General features: G+C 39.5%; 1 pseudogene; it reads right to left on the reverse strand.

Moving 5' to 3' along the window:
• Positions 1-2,554: 2,554 nt before the first annotated feature.
• On the reverse strand, positions 2,555-3,495 carry LOC120240353 (annotated as a pseudogene).
• Between the last annotated feature and the right edge of the window lie 2,736 nt (positions 3,496-6,231).

Raw genomic sequence — 6,231 nt, forward strand, 5'->3', positions numbered from 1 at the left:
TACTACATTATTTATTTTACTGTTCAGATTGCTCTGTCTTTGGCCACTGGGGACACTTCCAGTTTTACTCTTGTTTCCTTGTGAGATGCTCAACCCTTCTGTTTTCTGAACTCCTCCTTACTTTCTGGAACTACAAGGCACTCCAAGCTCCTCTTGTGTTATTCCTGTCCCAACCCAGTCATCAGCTTTCTCCAAAGAGCCCAGCTCACTCTGCATTAGAACTCAAATGAACCCAAGTCCTCCAGGCTTCTTTCTTTTAACTGGAAAATGAAATAACAACTAGCTACAGGAGGCTGAGGACCTTTCTAGATGTTTTTGAGGCATCTTTGAGTAGGGATTGTGTGCAGATAAGCTTTCTTTGTGTCTCTCAGTTCTTGTTCTGAGCCCTTGCCTTTGTCTCACTTGTTTATCACTTCAAGTATCACACCACCTTCTATGCTTCCTCTCCTCCTGTGTCTATACTGCTTTTCCCCAGGGTGACATAAACCCCTACTTCTCCTTCATTCTTCCAGAGAACAAAATACACAATAACCCTGTACTCAGACAAAATGGAGGGGATGAACTGCTGCAAAGTAAGGATTCGACATAACTGGCCCTCAGGTTCATGGAGCATCACCTACTGTCAAACATCTCTCTCCAGTCATCTCACTCCTAAAACCTTGGCTTTCCACCATGTTGTTAGGCTCTTTCCATCTTTCTAGATGCTCTGGGAAAAGACAATATGCATTTACTCTATCATGGAGGTCAGGAAAATACTTAGAAACTACTTAGAAACTATGTAAAGCAAAGAATAATCATGGACTAGATTGTAAAGTATACATTTATGAGATCTGTAACCTCACCTTCCAACCAAAACCACTCAGAGTCATCCACCAACTTCATGTTACTATGACCTATTGCCGGTTCTAAGTCTTGATATCATTTAACCTACTAGCAGATTTGACACATCCGTTCCCTCTTGATCTATTTCTCATTGCTTGGTTTCCAAGACACCACTCATCTTTGTGGGCTTCTCATCTCTTTGACCTTCCATTGAGAAAGTTCCAGGTCTCAGTCCTTGAAACACTTTGCTTCTCTCTACCTACATTCTCTTACCTATGTTCTCATTCTCACAGCTTAAATACCATCTGCATGCTAAAAACGCAAATTTATATCTCCATTCCAGTGCTAAGCCTTTCTGGTGGTATCCAAGAGGCATCTCAAGCTTTCTGTGCTCCAAGTGAAATTCATGCTCTCTTCTTAACCAAATCTCTTGCTATCACACCTTCCATACCTCACATAGTAGTCATTCTATTCTTCTAGCTGCTTAGGCAGCTATGCTACCATTTTTCTCACACTCCACATCCAATACATCATCATATCATGTCTCTCATTATTTCAAACATAGTAAAAACAATCTGGCCAACTTGGAAGAATATAATACTATGTATGATTTGGAGGAAACAAAACAAGCAATTAAACAAATAAAATATAATTTCAGAGATTTATTTAAATCTATGGAGAAGATAAGAGTGGATAATTGACAAAAAGTTATTTTAGATGGTGTGGTCCAGAGAAGGACTCTTAAAGAAGATAAGACTAACCATTCAGATTCAGGTACAAGTGCATGATGGAATGTTGGTTTTCCTCAAAAGACATTCTTTTTTTCTTCCAGAGTATTGGGATTTCAGCTAAGCACATTAAGTTTCAGCTAAAGATTAAATCTTGAAGTTGGCTTTGCCGGTCATTTTTGTGACCTTATGACTGAATCCTTGCCAGTGGAATGTACTCAGAAGTAATGCATGCACTTACTATATCACTTTCTTGAAAATAATTTATTTTTCCTTCAACTTATATCTTCCTCCTTTCCTGCAGATAGAGTAGTTGTGATGAGGGTGGACTGAACTTGGCTCCAGATGAGCAAGACACACCATGTCCAGATAGTTCATTTTCAACCTGCTACATTAGCTTCCAAATAAATTACTGCTACATTTACTTCCAAATACATTGCTATTTGAGAATAACTACTATTGTATTTAAGCCACTAAATTTTGTTATCACAGTTTAACCTAATTTCTGTTTGTGGTGGATTAACTATGGGCACAATTTCTTTGCAGCTATTTTCTTCAAGAGGTGGAGTCTTTCTTCATGCTTGCATTGGGGCCCTTTGACATCATTGATTAGTGTACTATGGTAGAGAAAATGAGTGAGTTAGGAGTCTAAACTTCAAGAAGTCACTCAGCTTCATTTTTACACTGAAAATATTATGTAAGAAAGCCAGTCCAGCCTCCAGAGGATGAAAGAGCATGTGGAGAAGAAGAGAGTAACCAGAATCAACAGTTAGAAACGTTTGAGTAAGATCATCTTTGAACATTTCAGCTCAGCTGACCATGCAGAAGACACGTAACCTCATGAATGAGCCCATGTAAAAGCAGCAAAGAACTGCCTTGCCAATGGCAGAATTATGAGAAATGATAATAAACTGTTGTTTTAATCCACTAAGCATTATGGTACTTTGCTATACAACAATAGATAACTGATTAACTGTTCAGTTTTACAAATCTTTCTAATTAAGCTATGGGCTAAACAGAATCTTCATCTTCTTAGTGGCTTTCCTGAAAGCATTATTCACCTCTTTATTCCTTAGACTGTAGACAATAGGGTTCAACATGGGGACTATTATTGTATAGAACACAGATGCCATTTGATCATTGTCCATAGAATGACTAGAACTAGGTTGTAAATACATAAACATGACAGTTCCATAGAAGAGGGTGACTGCAGTGAAGTGTGAGGCACAGGTGGAGAAGGCTTTCTTCTGTCCCTCAGCTGAGCGCATCCTCAGGATGGCAATGAATATGAACAGATAGGAGGTCAAGATTATTATCAGGGCAAAACAGACATTGAAAGCTGCTAAGATAAATAGCACGATCTCGTTTATGTAGATGTCAGAGCAGGAAAGAGCCAGGATTGGGGGAATATCACAGAAAAAGTGATGGACCACATTGGAACGGCAGAGGAGAGGCTAAAGGTGAATCCAGTGTGAATGGCAGATTCAGTAAAGCCCCAGACATAGCAGCCTACTGCCATTCGAGCACACAAGCTGGTGGTCACATTGGTGGTATAATGTAAGGGCCTACATACTGCTGCATGACGATCATAGGCCATGACAGCAAGCAGAAAACAGTCTACACTGGCAAAAGCCACAAAGAAGAACATCTGAGCAGCACATCCACCATAGGAGATGACTTTATCCCTTGTGAGAAACCCAGCCATCACCTTGGGAGTAATAGCCGAGGAGTAAACACAGTCCACCAGAGAGAGGTTACTGAGAAAAATATACATGGGAGTGTGGAGACGGGAGTTCAACAGAATCAATGTGATCATGCCAAGATTTCCAATGAGAGTGGTGAGATAAATGAGAGTAAATGTTATAAAGAGGAAGACTTACAGTTCTGGGTTGTCAGTCAGTCCCAAGAGTCTAAACTCATTCACCTTGGTGCTGTTCTCCATGGATACTATTTTGAAATTGTGGTTCACCTGTGAAAACAAGAAGGCAGGATGGATAAATTACTCATGCATGGAAAATGACTCAGAGCTCCCCCCATGTCCCCCCATCCAAATGACATGAGCACACCATGATACCGTTATCAGTGCAGACTCCCCAACAACCACAAGATTGGTATCTTCTGACCTTCATCTTTCAGATGAAGATGTAAAGGTACACACATACTCATCAGTTCACGACCTCCACTGAGATATTCCAAATGCCCACTCAGAAAATGGCCATTGCTTATTTTCATGTGGGTTGAAGGGTTTTGCGATCCTCATTTTATCCCCTTGGAAAAACAACATAAATGTTCCTAAGCTTCAATTTCTTCATCTGAAAAAGTTAAGTGAGCATTGTGTTTCCAACTTTTTCTATATTACAAGACTCTTTTAAAATGGTAGTTTGAAAACAATACAAGTATTTCGAGAGGCAGCATACTGTGCTGGTGAAGAACATGGTCTCTGGGATGACCTGTCTTGCATTTAAATCCTGTCATTTCCACCTGCCAGCTGGATAACCCCGGGCAAGTCATGGCCTTTCTATGTGTCAGTTTAAAACAAGAGTGATAATAATAGTACCTCACAAGACTGTTTGGAGAATTTAATGAGTTGATATGTTTGAATTACCCAAAATACCACCTAATAGTTAGTGTGTAATAAATCATAAGTTTTACCATTATTAAATAAGTGTTACTATTATTAACAATATGTATAGAAGGTTGTTGAAAAATTAACAGAATGAATCTAACACAACTATTGGAACCACACTACTAAAGAAATTTATATGGGTGCGTGGCCTCATAACTTAAATTCAAATCCATTTAAACACAAATGCCAACATATGGTAGTTGTCGTTCTCTGCCTGACTTATTTCGCTCAGCATAACACCCTCAAGTTCCATCCACTTGTGGGAATGAGCATTGGGTGTTATATGGAAACCAACTTGACAATAAACTATTAAAAAAAAAAACAAATCCATTTAAACAAACTTACCACTTTAAAAAATATTAATGACAAAAAATTGGGGGCTGAACATTAGGAACAATTAGAGGTACAAATGTTGAGATGCCATCTTTCATGGCATGACTTCTGCAAGAGGAGTCTGTTGAAGGTTGTACCAATTATTTCAGCGAACTGTATAATTTCATCATAAAACAGACACCACAGCACTCAGAATCCAGGCTATCTATCTGGTCAAACCTGATAAAGTCTTCAACAAAGAATCTCTTAAAGCCAGAATTATTTAGCCCTGGCTCTCTTTCCTTCACACCCCTCTGTAGTCCGTGAGCACATCTGTTATCTTTACCTTCAAAATATATCCCTAATTCATGTGCTTGTCAGTCTCCCATGTACCTGTTCTAGGCCATGCCATCATTTAGGTCATGCACGGTAAGAACTCAGGCCCACAGTGGGTCACTGGGAAAGGTAGGAAGAGGAAATCTGAGGTGAGATGCAGATATGGGAGCTGAAAAGAAATGGGAGTCAAGGAGTACATACTAAAGGATGCTGAAAATTTGTCTTTTCAATTAGATAGTAAATATGTCCTATAGGCCACGTCTTTTCAATGCTAACAACAATAATATCAGCAATAATGGATAGCCAGGCACTACCATTACTTGTTTGCAAAAGTCTAAAACCTCTGATCAAGGGCCTCTGAAAAGCCTGTACAAAGTTGCACACGAGACTTTGTTTTAATAGCACAGGACTAGGTACTGCACATGTGTTTAATTAACCGCCTCAATAAACAGTTCATTCAGAGATTCACTCATTCATTCTTGTATTCATTTATTGATTTTTTCACTCATCACCTTAACAAACATGTACTGAGTGCTCACAGGTGTCTAAGTGCTCTCCTAAGAGCAGGGATGCTAAATGATGAGAAAAATGCCATCCTCTACAGTTTGACAAAAATCACCATTTTTCTAATCAGTAAAGGTTGTTGTGACATCTAGCCTCTGGATGAGTAGGAAGTGTGAGAATATTAAAACCTGGGATATTAAACTCTGAAAAATCCATGGGAAGGTGTTGCCCTTGTAACTTTATGTAGCACTTCTAATACCACAATCTAAACAGACCATAGAACTGAGCTAAACATTTACCTTGTCCTTCAAGGAAGGTAATATAACTTCACTAATGATCTTCACACTGCTAGTGCCACTCAAAAAGAAAAAAAGTGTCTTGTTGATCTCCTTTCTTAATGTCTGGTCACAAAGACTGACATCCTCTAGAGGCAGGGAGATATATAAAGAAAAGATAATTGCAAGGTGGGGATTACAAAATATTCTACAATCTGTCACACAGGGAGGCTGCCATGAAGAAAAACAGGAGAAAGTCTCTGAACGGACTCTGCCAAGTACTGAGCAACTCCAAGAAAGAATCATTATACCCACCATTATAAAATGGAAGACATTTTAGCTTGGGGTTTATCACTGCTCATTGTTACAGGCTCAGAGCAATATGCCCAAGAAGCAAGGCCACTAAGTAAAATGGACAAGCTTTGACATTAAGATTCATAAACAGAGCACCAAAGAGCTTTTGGCACACAGACGGGTCCCTCTAAAATGATGTTGGGATGCCTGGGTGGCTCAGTGGGTTGAGCAACCAACTCTTTATTTTGGTTCAGGTCATGATCTCACCATTGTGGGATCGAGCCGTGCATTTGGCTCAGGAGGGAGCGTGGAGCCAGCTTGGGACTCTCTCTTC

Source organism: Hyaena hyaena, unplaced genomic scaffold (assembly GCF_003009895.1).
Source record: "Hyaena hyaena isolate Hyena2069 unplaced genomic scaffold, ASM300989v1 scaffold_252, whole genome shotgun sequence".
In the NCBI taxonomy this organism is placed as follows: Eukaryota; Metazoa; Chordata; class Mammalia; order Carnivora; family Hyaenidae; genus Hyaena; species Hyaena hyaena.